This window comes from Myotis brandtii, unplaced genomic scaffold, assembly GCF_000412655.1.
Source record: "Myotis brandtii unplaced genomic scaffold, ASM41265v1 scaffold277, whole genome shotgun sequence".
Classification (NCBI taxonomy): Eukaryota; Metazoa; Chordata; class Mammalia; order Chiroptera; family Vespertilionidae; genus Myotis; species Myotis brandtii.
The window spans coordinates 348070-363707 of NW_005360548.1; the positions used below are offsets into that span (position 1 = coordinate 348070).

General features: G+C 43.7%; 1 long non-coding RNA gene across 1 annotated transcript in view; it reads left to right on the forward strand.

Annotated features, from left to right (window-relative positions):
- LOC106726522 overlaps positions 1–12152 on the forward strand; it is a 17478-nt gene extending 5326 nt beyond the window's left edge. Inside the window, exon 2 of the long non-coding RNA XR_001362592.1 lies at positions 11898–12152. This is a non-coding gene — a long non-coding RNA (uncharacterized LOC106726522). The remainder of the gene's footprint in view (positions 1–11897) is intronic.
- Positions 12153–15638: the final 3486 nt, after the last annotated feature.

Sequence of the window (15638 nt, forward strand, 5' to 3'; positions counted from 1 at the left end):
AAGGGGAGCAAACATATTAAGAACAGTATGCCATATACGCCAGATCCCTTGAAACATATGCTGTGCAGATGTTTCTTCCCTGCAGCGACTGTGTCAAGCAGCAAGGATGGACCGGCTCCCGGCAGTTCAGGTTTGAGCTTTGAGGGTGCTGCCTTGGTCTGGGAAACAGTGATGGCCTACATCCCGCTCTGCCCTGCCACTGCATCTCCTAGAGCAGTGATGGCGAACCTTTTGAGCTCGGCGTGTCAGCATTTTGAAAAATCCTAACTTAACTCTGGTGCCGTGTCACATATAGAATTTTTTTTGATATTTGCAACCATAGTAAAACAAAGACTTATATTTTTGATATTTATTTTATATATTTAAATGCCATTTAACAAAGAAAAATCAACCAAAAAAATGAGTTCGCGTGTCACCTCTGACACGTGTGTCATAGGTTCGCCATCACTGTCCTAGAGTGACTTCAGCTGTTAGCCAGCCTCTCAGTTTTCCCATCTGGAAACGGAGCTCACAACTACCTGCCTCTCAGAACGCAGAACAACCAAATGCGGGGATGCGGCTTATTCCAGCTCCTCATCGTAAGGTGGGTGGCGTATTAGCGCTTCCCTCACAGGGTTAATGCACATCGCGTGGTTAATGGACGATATCGGCAGATTACTGATGTGAGCCAGCTACAGCTTGCTGCAGGCGTGGCACCCGCACCTCACACAGCCCAGTTAGTGTTATTATCTCCATAATGCCTTTCCATAGAGATTCAGTTACACAAGGAGTACATGATTATGAGCTCACTAACAATTTCAAAGTCTACAGAAAAGGAATCACTTTCTTCCTTCTACGCCTTACTCCCTGGTCCTGCCAGTGTTGGCCCTCACCCCAGCCCTCCATCCCGAGGAGCTAAGGTTGCTAATGTTCTCAGTTTTGCTGGCAGAACCAGCCTGGTTCTGCTATTTTCTTTTCAATTTATTTTTATTGATTAAGTTATTACATATGTGTCCTTATCCCCACGTTACCCCCTATACCCCCAAATAATGCCCACCACCCCCCTGTTGTCTGTGTCCATTGGTTAGGCCTACATGCTTGCATATACATCCTTTGGTTGATCTCTCCCCCTGTTATTTTCTGTATTTCTACAAAGTGAGCCCCACTTTTAGAGAGCTGACAAAAAGCCCCACCCAAGTTCAAGAGGTCACTGGCTGTGTGACTTCGAAGTCACATTCCCCTTTATGCACTGTTATCTCTAAGTCTGAAGTAAATTCTTCCTGCATTTAATTCCATGTTTTCTTTCATGCTCCAACTTCCAGAACAAGGAGTGGTTGCCTGGGGGATCTAGAGAACAAGGATGCAGAGGGGCCCATCTGTTCTAAGTGCTGGTGGTCCCAGTGCATCTGGACCTCAGCTTCTCCCATCCAGTGTTGATGCCAGTGAGCCGTGTGGCCAGGCCTGGCAGGACGATGAGGTTACAGTGAAGATGGAGACAGCTCGACAACACAGATCAGTCACCACTGACTGCCCAGCATGGTCTGGACTGGGCTGGGGAGGTACAGGGAACTGTGGAACCCAGAGTAAGTGTCTGCCCCAGCCTGGGAGTGGTAGGTGCAGGGAGGAGGACTTCCTGGAGGAGGGCACGTGTGAGTCTGAAGAATGAGTAGAGGAAGATCATAGGGAAGAGCGTTCCCTGCCAAGAAAACATCCTGTTGGGAGGTCAGAGGGTAGCATGGGATGTTTGGAGGAACTCAGGGTTGATGATGATTCCATCACGAAGTGCTGGGCAGGTGGGGGAGTTGGTTTCTCATTCAAGGAGGGGCGGGGCTTGGGATGAAAGAGGGAAGCAAACATTCTAGGTGGGAGACAGCTTGTCCTGAGGCTTGAGCAATAGAGACCCAGCAAGGATCTTATAGCTGGAGTGGGATGGGGGCCAGATGACACCAATCTGGACAGTGGACCTAGGTTTGGGGGTCCTTAGCTGGCAGACTGTGACATTTGAAGTCCTGAGAATGTCTGGACTCACCCGAGAGAGCGAAGAGTGGACCTGGGTCCTGGCTCCCAGGAATCCCAGCATTGGAGGGGAGGGTAGACAAGGGGCAATAAAAGAGCCAGAGGATGAGGGGCTCTGGAGAGAGGAAGCCTACCATCCCCAGATGGAGCAGAGGTTCTCAGCCAACTCCTTACCAGAATTTGTATTTTACAATACTTTTCAAAAATAATGTGCGGCTAATATCGATTTTGTATTAAAATTGATCTTTTTAGAATTTCGTGCCAGTTATGAAGATCCCTGGAGGTGCTTTCATTTTTGTTACCACAAAGGGGACCTGGTGCCCTAGCTGGTTTGACTCAGTGGATAGAGTGTCGGCCTGGGGACTGGAGGGTCCCGGGTTTGATTCCTGTCACATGCTCGGATTGCGGGCTCAGTCCCCAGTTGGGGGTGTGCAGGAGGCAATCGATCAATGATGTTTCTCTCTTTCTCTCTCTCCCTCCCTCCCTTCCTCTCTGAAATCAATAAAAATCCTACATAATAAAAGAGAAATATGCAAATTAACCATCCCTCCATTACGCTCACCAGCCAATTAGAGTGAGTATGCAAATTAACCTCATCGCCTCCGTGGAGACTGATAGCAGGTAGGAGGCAGCTCCCACAGGTGTTTAGGGGAGGCTTTAGGGGGGAATCTCAATAGAATATTCATCAGTTTTATGTTAATGTGCTAAAATGAGATCTATCCCCTTAACTTCATCTGGCACTTCATTGGCAAATGACACTAATTGGATTTCTGCTATCTGTCTTCCTGAGTAGGTGATTTAAGCTACTTACCCACTGGTTGTGGAGGAGAACTGCAAACCATTTGCTCTTAAGTGTCCTTGGTTTAGGGAAGGTGGGATTTCCTAGATGGCTTCTTTAACTATCTATTTCTGTTTTCCTATTCTACTTGTTTGGCTTGCTACCCTGTTTCACTTTCACTCACTATTTTCTGGGCAGTTTTCACTAATATTGTAAATTTTATAAACAGAGTTGAATATTTAAAAAAATCATAGCTTTGAATTTGGGGCCACAATTTGACTGAGTTCATTTTCAGTTGCCTGAAGAGCAGGTAGTCTTGATTCTTTTGCTTATGTAGCACATAAAATCTTTTTGAACAATTTTGTCTCTCCATACATTTTTAAGTTGATGGCAAACTTTTTCTGGAGTTTAAATTGTTGCAATTTCTGGTGTATTGTAAATATTGACATTTAAAAATAAAAGGTGTGCCGCTGTTTTAAATATATCCAGTGTCATCGTTGAAACCTGAGATCCACTATTAACCATTAAAAAAAGACATGAGCACCTTTTTAACTTTATATTTTCTTTTTTCTCTTTGAATTTGTACTTCATTCCACCTCCACTGCAGAATTTTATCCAACATATTTTTATACTTAAATAATTTTTAGTAATCATCCTATCATATTTCTGCTCAACAAATATATGTGACCATATGTAAATAAATAGAAATTAAACAAAATTTGTTTCTTGGGACCACTAAGAAATTAACATTTTTCTTCTTGAATTGGATTTTTATTATAACTCTCATTTGTACAGAAGTGATGAAAACATAAATCATTACATCATTTTATATGCAATTATTAAACACTAGAGGCCCAGTGCACGAAATTTGTGCACAGGTGCAGTTCCCTAGGCCTGGCCAGCAATCGAAGTGTGAGCGTCTGGTGTGGGAGGGCAGGTCCCAGCTGACCTCTGGGCCCTGGGCAGCACCTGTGCCCCCACGTGTACCTACTTTGGCTTGGCGCCACCCGCTCACCCGCTCCACCATCCTGCCACAGTCCCACTCTCATTGGGGCCTATTGGGGCTGGCAGTGCCTCCACTGCCACCCACTGTCAATGCCGCATCACCTATGCCCACCATGTTCTGTGCCGCCCCCTGGTGGTCAGCACGCATCATAGCAAACAGTTGAACTCCTGGGCTCCCAGTCGAACCAAGGGGACAATTTGCATATTAGCCTTTTATTATCCTATATTAGCCTTTTATTATCTTATATAATAAAAGGCTAATATGCAAGTAGACTGAACAGCAGAACAACCAAACAACCGGTTGCTATGACGTACATTGACCACCATAGTGGGCGTCGGCCCCGGCAGGATGGTAGAGCAGGTGAGTGGGGGCACCAGACCAAGGCGAGGCACTGGTTGCTCCCATTGGGGCGAGCCTCTGGTAGTTACTGAAAATTCTTTGCTCCCGCGTGCCGTGGTCCCACCCGGTGCTTGCACCTGCTGCTGGCCCCGGTCCCGCTCACACCTGCTGCCAGCGCTGGAGCTGCCACTCGCACCTACTGCCAGCACCTGGTGCTGGCCCCAATCGCTCGGTGCCATCAGTGGGTGTGAGCAGCGGCTGCTGGCCCTGATTGCCCCTGAGGACTTCTCCACCTCCCCCTGCTCCTGAGGGGAGATCAGGGCAGCAGCTGCCACTCGTAGCTGCAGATGGTGCTGGCCCCCGCTCACACCTGCTGCTAGCACTGGCTCTAATTGTTCCGCGCCTTCAGTGGGCGCGAGTGGGGCAGGTGCTGTCAGCGCGTGGGCACAGTGGCGGTGGGAGCGGGGCTGCCGGCAGACAGGGGACCAGGGGCCGTGGCGGGAGGGGCCAGGCGGGGGCATGGAGGATGGTCCGAGACCCACCCTTGTGCCTACCGTAGCCTCGCGGCCCACAGTTCCTTTCAAGGTGCACGAATTCATGCACTGGGCCCCTAGTATAGGATAAAAAGCAAAATTATATTTGGCACTTATTTCTTAAGGGGATGAATGTGCTTTTTTTTTTTCAAATTAGTTTTTATATTTGTGAATAAACAGGACTCATTATACCAATAGAATTTTGCTCAATATGTATGATGCTACCAAAAACATTTAAACTACACATCTCTTGATATATTTTTATGCACTTCTGTTGAATATACACCCAGGAGAAAACAGTGGGTCATTGGATGTAAATTTATTTTATCTTATTTTACTATAGTTACTACCAAATTTCAAAAGTGATCATACTAATTAACATTTGGACTGGAAGCTTATGAGATCTTCTGTTCCACATCTTCGTAAACTATGCTCCAGACTTTTTAATTTCAGCTAATCTGTGAGTGTGCATTGTGTTGTGTTGTGGTTTTAGTTTGCCTTCTCTAATGAGTAATAGGCTGAGCATCTTTCAATATATTTACTGGACATTTAAAGTTCCTCTTTTGTAAATGCCTATTGTAAATTTTGTCCATTTTTCTTTTGGGTGGTCTGTCTTTTTATGGCTGATTTCTAGGAATTTTTTATGTTTACTGGATATGAGCTCTTTGCTGGTTATTGTGAATATGTTTTCCACTCTGTGGCTTGCCTTTTTACTTTTTTTCCTGGTGTCTTCCAATGAACTATCATTGAATGTAGTCCCATTTATCAATATTTTTCACTATAGTGAGTGCTTTTTTGGTATCATATTTAGGAATACTTTCCCTCTCTTGATATGCTCCTATATTATCTTCTAAACTTTTATTGTTTTGCCTTTTAAAAAATATATATTTCTTTATTGATTTCAGAGAGGAAGGGAAAGGGAGAGAGAGATAGAAACATCAATGAGAGAGAATCACTGATTGGCTGCTTTCTGCACACCCCCTACTGGGGATCGAGCCTGCAAACTGGGCATGTGCCCTTGGCCAAAATCAAACCCGGGACCTTTCAGTCTTCAGGCCAACGCTGTATTCCACTGAGCCAAATCAGCTTAGGGCAATTGTTTTGCTTGTTATTTTTTAAAATATTTTTTATTGATTTCAGAGAGGAAGGGAGAGAGAGAGAGAGAAACGTCAATGATGAGAGAGAATCATTGATTGGCTGCCTCCTGCACGCCCCCTACTGATGATCGAGTCTGCAGTACAGGCATTTGCCCTGACTGGGAATCTAACCATGACCTCTTGGTTCATAGGTCAGTCAATCACTGAGCCACGCTGGCTGGGCTGTTTTGCCTTTTAAATTTAGAAAATTAAATTGAATGTAACATTGGTTAATAACATTATATAAGTTTTAGGTGTGATGTGTGCTCATCTCCGAAAGTCTAGTCTCCTTCCATCACCAGATATTTGACACCCTTTACCCTCTTCAACCTACCCTCACCCTCTTCCCCCTGGGGCCACTATATTGTTGTCTGTGTCTATGAGTTTGGTTGTTTGCTTTGTTTGTTTGTTGCTTTCTGTTTTATAGCCAACACATTAGTGAAATCATACAGTTCTTGTCCTTTTCTATTTGACCTATTTCACTTAGCATGATATTCTCAAGATACATCCAGGTTGTTGCAATATTTTATTGTTTTTAATGACTGAGTAGTATTCCACTGTATATATGGAAATCAGAAGTGTTAGAGAGGATGCAGAGAAAAGGGAACCCTTGTGCACTGCTGGTGGAATTGGTAAATTGGTATAGCCACTATGGAAAACAGTAAGGAGGTTCCTAAAAAAGTTAAGACTAGAGCAATTCCACTCTGGGCATCTACCTGAAAAATGTGAAAACACTTACTCATAAAGATATACTAGGATGTGCCTCTATGTTCATTGCAGCATTATTCTGTGCCAGGCACTTAAGAGGCATTTCCTTATTTAATTCCCATTTTATGGACGAGGAAACTGAGGCTCAGTTACTTTCCCAGCACCACCCGACCAACAACTGGCAGACCTAGGGCTTGAACTCAGGTGTGTCTGAATCCAAAGCCTGTGCCATACTGTCAAGGATTAGGCTCTCAGAACTGTAGGACTTTAATCATAGTCACCCTCCCTCCCCACCACTACCCCAGTAGAGACTTCTTATCCAACCCCTTTGTTTTACAAAGGAGGGCCTGGGGCAGAACCGAGGAGTGGCTTGCACAAGGTCATCCACCCAGGCATAACAGGTGCAAGGTGTGAGGCGGGGAAGCCAGAGGCATGGATGGGAATCTCTTCCTGTTGACATTCTGATACCAAGGACTTTGGTATAGTGTTTTTTTTTTTTTTAAGATAACACCTATAGCAATAGCTTTAATTTTTTTAAAAAGATTTTTTTTATTGATTTCAGAGAGGAAGGGAGAAGGAAGGAGAGATAGAAACATCAATGATGAGAATCATGATCGGCTGTCTCCTGCATGCCTCCCACTGGGGATCGAGCCCGCAACCTGGGCATGTGCCCTGACTGGGAATTGAATCATGACCTCCTGGTTCATAGGTCGACGTTCAACCACTGAGCCGTGCCTGCAGGGCAATAGCCTTAATCTTTTGAGAAATTTCTCCAAGAGGTAGGGCAGAGATGACTTCAGGGGAAGCCCAAACCAGATGCTGTAACAGCTTGGATTCTCCTCCAGGGTCCAAATGGGCGGGGGTTGGACAATCTCACATAATTAGTGGACATTTCAGGAATGTAAAAATCAGCAGAGTTCTGACCCCAGGTACCCACTGACTGCTGATTCAGGCCTCAGAATGAACCTGAACCCTGGATCTACACTGAAACCTCAATCCAACCATGGAGGAAAACCCAGGGATGGGGAAAGCCTGGACAAAGACCAGGAGGTGAGACATATATGGTTTGATTGCGGGGGGGGGGACTGGGCTGTGTAAGCCAGAGGGACTCCCATCAAAGAGGGACTATTTGATGCCACAAAATCCACTGCCGATGCGTGGAAGGGAGGAGGTTGAGGCCAGGGCTCATTCAGGGACGAGTATCCCTTTCCTCCCATTTCACAGAGACTTGATACTTGGCTGTATTCGTTTTCTATTGCTGCTTTGAAAGAACAAAATCCAACCGATTAAATTTGAAGATCTAATTGACCTTATTGAGCAATTCATGAACTGCGCCGCATTCCATCTAGCAGCTAGAAAGACACTCCAAAGGGTTGTGAAAAAATGGAAGGTTTTCTCGTCGGCAATCAGGGAAATGCAAATCAAAACTACAATCCCACCTCACACCTGTTAGAGTGGCCATTATCAACAAGACAAGCAATAACAAGTGTGGGAGAGGTTGTGGAAAGAAGGGAACCCTCATTCACTGCTGGTGGGAATGTAGACTGGTACAACCACTGTGGAAAGCAGTCTGGTGTTTCCTCAAAAAATTGAGAATAGAGCTACCATACGACCCAGCAATCCTTCTCCTGTCTTGGGTATATGCCTGGAAAACTCAAAATCATGTATTTGCAAAGATATATGCACCCTATGTTCATTGAAGCATTATTCACAGTGGCCAAGACATGGAAACAACCAAAGTGCCCTAGGATAGAGGACTGGATAAAGAAGATGTGGTACATATACACAATGGAATACTACTCAGCCATAAGAAAGGATGAAATAGCGCCATTTGCAACAACATGGATGGACCTTGAGAACATTATGCTAAGTGAAATAAGTCAGTTAGAAAAAGCTAAGAACCATATGCTTTCACTCATATGTGGGATATAAAACTGAAATTCATGAACACAAACAGCAGTGTGGTGGTTGCCAGAGGGAAGGGGGTGAGAGGAGAAGGGGGTCCTAATATATGGGGACAGGAGAAGATTTGACTTTGGTGGTGGACACATGGTGCAATATACAGGTCTTGTAACATAGAAACCCACACCTGAAACCCATATGTTCATGTTGACCAATGTCATCCCAATCAATTTAATAAAAAATAAATAAATAAAATACAAATAAAAATGGAAGATTTTTATAGGAAGAAGGGTAGGGTAAGGGGGCTATGAACAAAAACAACAACAAAAAAAGAGCCCTAGCTGGTTTGGCTCAGTGGATAGAGCATCGGCCTGTGAACTGAGGGTCTCAGGTTCGATTCCCGGTCAAGGGCACATGCCTGGGTTTCGGGCTCCATCCGCAGTAGGGCGTACGCAGGAGGCAGCCAATTAATGATTCTCTCTCATCATTGATGTTTCTATCTCTCTCTCCCTCTCCCATTCTCTCTGAAATCAATAAAAAATATATTTTTTTAAAAAAGAAAGGATTATTTTTAGACCATGACATCTTTTAGGAGGAAGGAAATGGTGAGGATTTTTATCATGGGGGTTTGTGACCATATCCCCTTTTCTTAACCAGACAAATATAGTTCTGCCAAAGTTAGTGAACCTGAATCATAGAAAGCCTCTTGGTAGGTAATTTCTAGAACAGTTAGGGGCACAGTTAGATCATCTAAGAGGCATTGCCCAGCTGTGCATCAGCAGTCTATGCATCCTGTCTGACCCCTACAGACAGGAATATTTCCTGTTGGGCACATTTGTCCACTCAAAGCAAGGAGTAGTTAGGTTTTCTCCTAGCCTGAAATAAAAAGTTGCTCTAAATTCCAGAGGTTACCCCCCTTAGCAATGGTGTGGGAGCTATAGATGATGGCATTATCTTTGCAGGCCAATGCCAGAGTAAAGGAAAGAAAGGGCTCATGTTTAGCTAAAGTAGAAAGCCTTGATCCAGTGTTGTAGGTGGAGTAGTCGACATCGATGTCGGCTACTTCTCTTCGTAGGTAATTTGACTAAGATCTCCAGTTTGTGCAGGACCAGCTGTCAGGTGGGGTCTTCTTCAGTCACGAGATATATTTTATTGTCTATCCCATGATTTATTTTTTATCTTTTAAAAAAAACAATTCTTTATTGTTAAAAGTATTACATATGTCTCCCTTTTGCCCCCGTTGGCTTCTCCCTGGCCGTTCCCCCCCCCCCCCCCCACCACCCCCCCCCCCCCTCTCTCACACACACACACACACACACACACACACTCTCTCTCTCTCTCTCTCTCTCTCTCTCTCTGGTCTTTGGTTGATTACCTCCCACTCACCCACCCTCACCCACCTTCCCTCTGAGATTCTGCACTCTGTTCCATGCTTCCATGTCTCTGGATCCACTCCATACATCAGTTTATTTTGTAACTTAGATTCCACATATGAGTGAGATCATGTGATACTTGTCTTTCTCTGACTGACTTATTTCACTTACGGGAGACTCTCCAGGTCCCTCCATGCTGTCTCAAAGGGTAAGAGATCCTTCTTTTTTACGGCTGCATAGTATTCCATGGTGTAAATGTACCACAGCTTTTTTTATCCACTCATCTACTGATGGGCACTTGGGCTGTTTCCAGATCTTAGCTATTGTAAATTGTGCTGCTATGAACATAGGGGTGCATACATTCTTCCTGATTGGTGTTTCGGGTTTCTAGGATATATTCCTAGAAGTGGGATCACTGGTGAAATGGCAGTTCCATGTTGAATTTTTTGAGGAAACTCTTTACTCTTTTCCATAGTGGCTGCACCAGTCTGCATTCCCATCAGCAGTGCACTGGAGTCCCTTTTCTCCACATCCTGGCAAGCACTTTTCATTTGTAGAAGTTTATCCCATGATTTAGATGTGATGGCAAGTTGTGTATATTTCATTTCAACACATATGTAAAGTACACACAAGTGAGTATGGCTCAATGAATTATTACAAAGTGAAACCCCAGTGAAGAGACAGAATGTTGCCTGCATCCTGGAAACCCCTCTACTGCTCCTCCCAGGACTACCAGCTCTCTCCTCCCCACAAAAAGCATTGTGCTGACTTTCATGGCCTTTTAGTGTTTCATGCGTGTGTTTAGCATTTACCTCCTCAGCATGCATCCTTAAATGCTCTTTTTGGGGGTGGACTTTGCATAAGTGGAACATTCATATAATACATATTGTTTTGTGTCTGGCTCCTTTGCTCAAAATTATGTTCTTGAGATTCAGCCTTAAAGCTGTTGTTCATCCATTTTCCTTGCTTTGTAGTAAAACATTTCATGAACATATGACAATTTATTTGTTTTGCTCCTTTGCCTTGATTTTTATGTAGGTATAATCTATGTACAGTAAAGTGCAAAACTTTCAAGCATACAGCTTAATGAGACACATTCGGAAGAGATACAGAATTTTTTTAGTATCTTGGACGGCTCTGTCTTGTTGCCTTTCCAGCTAATGCCCACCAATGGGACCGCTATCCTGACCTTTATCACCTAGGGTGCTGCTGCCTGTTTTAACCCTTCACATAAATGAAGTTACGTGTGTGTGTGTGTGTGTGTGTGTGTGTGTGTGTGTGTGTGTCTGTGTGTGTGTTTTTAAAATGTATTTTAAAGAATTTTATTAATAGAATCATTAGTTTATTGTTTTTGTTTATACTGTTTAGTCTGTAACATGTATAAGTTATTAAATAGCTTAATTACATTTACATTCTTTTCCCAGTTGAATCTTTTTTTAAAATTTTGTTTTATTGCTTAAAATGTTACAAAGAGTAGTACATATGTCTCCTTTTTCCCCCCCTTGACCTTCCCCTGGCCTCCCCTAACCCCCAGTGTCTTGTGTCCATTGGTTATGCTTATATGCATGCATACAAGTCCTTTGGTTGATCTCTTACCCCCCCTTCCGCCCCCCAACCCTCCCAAGCCTTCCCACTGTAGTTTGACAGTCTGTTCAATGCTGCTCTGCCTCTGTATCTATTTTTGTTCATCAGTTTATAATGATCTTTATTATCCATAAATGAGTGACATCATGTGCTATTTTTCTTTCATTGACTGGCTTATTTCACTTAGCATAATGCTCCCCAGTTCCATCCATGCTGTTGCAAATGGTAAGAATTCCTTCTTTTTTACAGCAGCATAGTATTCCATCGTGTAGATGTACCACAGTTTTCTAATCCATTCATCTGTTGATGGGCACTTAGGCTGTTTCCAAATCTTAGCTATGGTGAATTGAGAGTGTGTGTTTTTAATATACTACACCCTCATGACCTGATTAGATCCCAAAGGCCCCACTTCCTAATACTATCACATAGGTGATTAGGATTACAACATATAATTTTTGGGGGACACAGACCTTCAATTGATAACAGTGGTATATACATTTAATGGAATATTATTTTTTAAAAATATATTTGTCTTGATTTCAGAGAGGAACAGACAGGGAGCGAGACAGAAGCATCAATGATGAGAAATAATTATTGATTGGCTGCCTCCTGCACTGGGGATTGAAACCCCACCTCAGGCATGTGACCCGACCAGGAATCAAACTGTGGATGCTTAACCTCTGAGCAACACCGGCAGGGCTAATGGAATATTATTTAAAATTTTTAAAATAGAACTTTTGGGGGAAGTTTTCAAATGTAAACAGAGAAGTTTCAAGAATAAATATAGTACAAAGAGCATTATTTACCCAGATTTACCTGAACATTTGAGCCCATTTTCAATATCAGTATTTCTCTCTCTCCCTCTCTCTCATCTAGTACTTTATCTGGATCATCTAGGGTAAATCACATACAACATGACCCTTTACCCCTAAATACTCCAGTGTATTTATAAGAACAGAAATGTTCTCATACAGCTGTCATTCAGTTATCAACTTCAGTAAGGTTAACATTGCTAGAATGCTTTCATCTCTACTTTTTGTATTGCAATTTTGTCAAATTGACAACTTTGAAAAGAAACGGCAGTTTTGTTGTTGTCTGAGTGATGCCACAGTCCTGAGGCACTACAGTAGTAGTAGGCAAAGTAGTAGGCAAAGGCCCTGGAACCAGACAACCGGGGTTTGATCCAACCTCTGCACCCATCGGCAAAGTGACCCCGATCAGGCATGTGACCTCTTTATGCCTCAGTTTCTGCAATAGTAAAATGGGGATACTTTTACTTTAATATATTTTTTAATTTTCTTAATCATTTGAGGATATTTTCCCATGGATTGTTAGAGAGAGTGGAAGAGAGGGAGAGAGACAGACAGAGAGACAAACATTTATGTGAGAGACACACATTGATTGGTTGCCTCCCCCATGTGCCTTGACCACGGCTGGGGATGAAGCCTGCAACCGAGGTACATTCCCTTGACCAGAACTGAGGTACAACCCTTCAGTCTGAGGGCTGATGCTCTATCCACTGAGCCATACTGGCTAGGGCTATTTTAAAAAATATATGTTTAAATTGATTTCAGAGAGAGATAGAGATAGAAACATCAATGATGAGAGAGAATAGTTAATAGTTGATCATCTGCCTCGAGCCCATAACCCAGGCATGTGCCCCAACTAGGAATCAAACCATGACCCCCTGGTTCATAGGTTGCCGCTCAACCACTGAGCCACCTGGGCCAGGCAAATGGGGATACTTTTAGAGATACCTAACGGAAAACATTTACAGGTGACTTGATACAATGTCTGGAGTTTGCTTAAAAATAATCCTGATTTTGGGGGGCTGCAGGGAGAGGATTGTTAGTGTTACAGGGAGGAGTGGGGCTTGTCTCCCTAGTTTGCTTGCGGGAGTGGGGTTCTTGCGGTGCTGTGGGAAGAAGCACGTCTGGAGGCCCCATGGGAGCAGAAAGCTTTATTTCTGTGGAATTGCACCCTGAGGTTTCCAAAGCCCCATTTCCCTTAGTCCAGTCATAGAAGAAGTGTAGCTGGGGCTCCAGCAGAGCTGAAATCAGAGCCAGTGTCCAGGTTCCTTTCTATGATGGAGCCGGGTCCGGTCCAGCATCAGGCTAGTTTAGCTTGTGTTTCCCTGCTGTAGTCCATTGTGTGTGGGGTCCACATGGCTGTGGGCCATACAAGGAAGGAGGAGCAAAAGAGCCCCACGAGTCCTAGCTGGTTTGGCTCAGTGGATAGAGCGTTGACCTGCGGACTAAAGGGTCCCAGGTTCGATTCCGGCCAAGGGCACATGCCCGGGTTGTGGGCTCGATCCCCCCCAGTGGGGGACTGTGCAGGAGGCAGCCAATCAATGATTCTCTCTCATCATTGATGCTTCTATCTCTATCTCTCTGAAATCAATAATAAAAAAAGAAATTACAATTCCTTCCAACAAATTAAAAAAAAAGAAGAAGAGCCCCATGAGCCAAGAGTCACGGGGGTGGGTGGTGGGGGAGAGAAAGAGAGAGAGAACTCCTTTGTTTAGGAGATTATGTATTCCCAAATTTTTGTGTGCTTGTAGTGGCCACGCTCATTCTGGCCAATGATTTCTGTTCCCTTAACAGATTATGTTTTCCCAAATTTTTGTGTGCTTGCAGTGGCCACGCTCATTCTGGCCAATGATTTCTGTTCCCAGGTGTGACTGACAGACAAGTACCTTCCCTATGTCACCCCAACTGTACTGGACATGCATCTGTCTTTCCTTTGCCCAGTCCCCCTCCCCCAGAGTTTTACAGGGAATGAATAGGCTGGTGGTTCTCTGGGGAGTGCAAAGCTGCAGCTCCCTGTTGAAGCAGCCCAAATGACATGCCTATATGTCTGGCCTTCCCTTTTCTCACCTTTCCTATTATTAACACCTAGGTAATTACAATGGTATCGTTATACGTATAGATGGAACGAGATTGGCCATGAGTTTGTCATTGTTCAAAATTATATCTACTTTTGTGTATGCTTAAAGTCTTCCACAGTAAAAAAATTTTTCAAAGACAGGAAAGTAAAATTAAAAAAATGGGGAGGGGTAGAGGCTATTGATTATTAATTACCTGCCTTATAAGGTTGCTAGGAGGAGGGATTAAACAAGTTAATTTAAATTAAACCTAAGTGAAGCATTTAGAACAGTGCGTGACACATGGTCAATGCTCCGTGTCAGCTATTTTTATTTTGTTCTTTCTAGTCCGGAAGCAGCTCAGACAAGTTACCAGTAGGTGGCGCTGTCTCCCAGCTCCATAAAGAGCCTGGCGCAGATGACTATTCCTGGGTTTGAATCCTGTTCTGCTGCTTCCTAGTTGACATTTACTATCTCCGAGCCTTTTTATGCATTTCTAAAATGGGGACAGCAACAGTATCAACTTCTGAGTTGTTAGGATGATTCAGACACAATGATGTAATGATGCAAGGTACCCGGTGCGGTATCTGGTGCATCCCTTTCTGGACACCTGTCTTTCAGGATGTGCCTCTGGGCCAGTGTTCCTCCTCTTTTCTTTGGGGATTCTCTCACCCGCCCAAGTAATGTGAAAACCCTCAGTGGCTATGGACAGGGAGCTTTCTTCCATAGTCCAGCCTCATCCAAACCTATCACAGGTTAGCCCTCTAGCCACTAGATGGCGAAGTCTTCTTAGGAGGCTGAGGACCTATTAGAAATCCCGTTTTCTTGAGATGTGATTAAGATTTTAGGCTATGCTAAAGTGGATAGAGTGTGGGCTCAGTGGATAGAGTGTGGGCCTGGGAACTGAAGGGTTGTGGGTTTGATTCTGGTCAAGGGGCATTTACCTTGGTTTCTTGATTTGTGGGAGATGTCTCACATCGATTTTTTTCTCTTTCACTCTTTTTAAATAAATGAATAAATAAATAAATTAATATTTTAGGCTATGTGAATCAGACCCAAGTTAGAATTCCCTTTCTATCACCTATACCCTACATGATCTTATTGGTCTGTCTGTTTCCTCTTTTATAAAATGAGCGACTCTCTATAAAATACACCTATCACAAGAGTATCATGAGGATTCAATATGCTATTGTAGGTAAAGCCTTTAATACCAGACTTAAACAAATAGCAACTCCCATCAACATTAAACTATTAAGATGACTAAGTAAATATTTTGATGGCTTATTGTGTGTCAGGCACATAATAACCCTGTGAATTCCCATAGGAACACCATGAGATGGATATAGTAGTGATCCCCATATTTATAGGAGAGAGGACTGAGGCTCAGAGAAGAGAAGTGACTTGTTGAAAGTCACACAGCT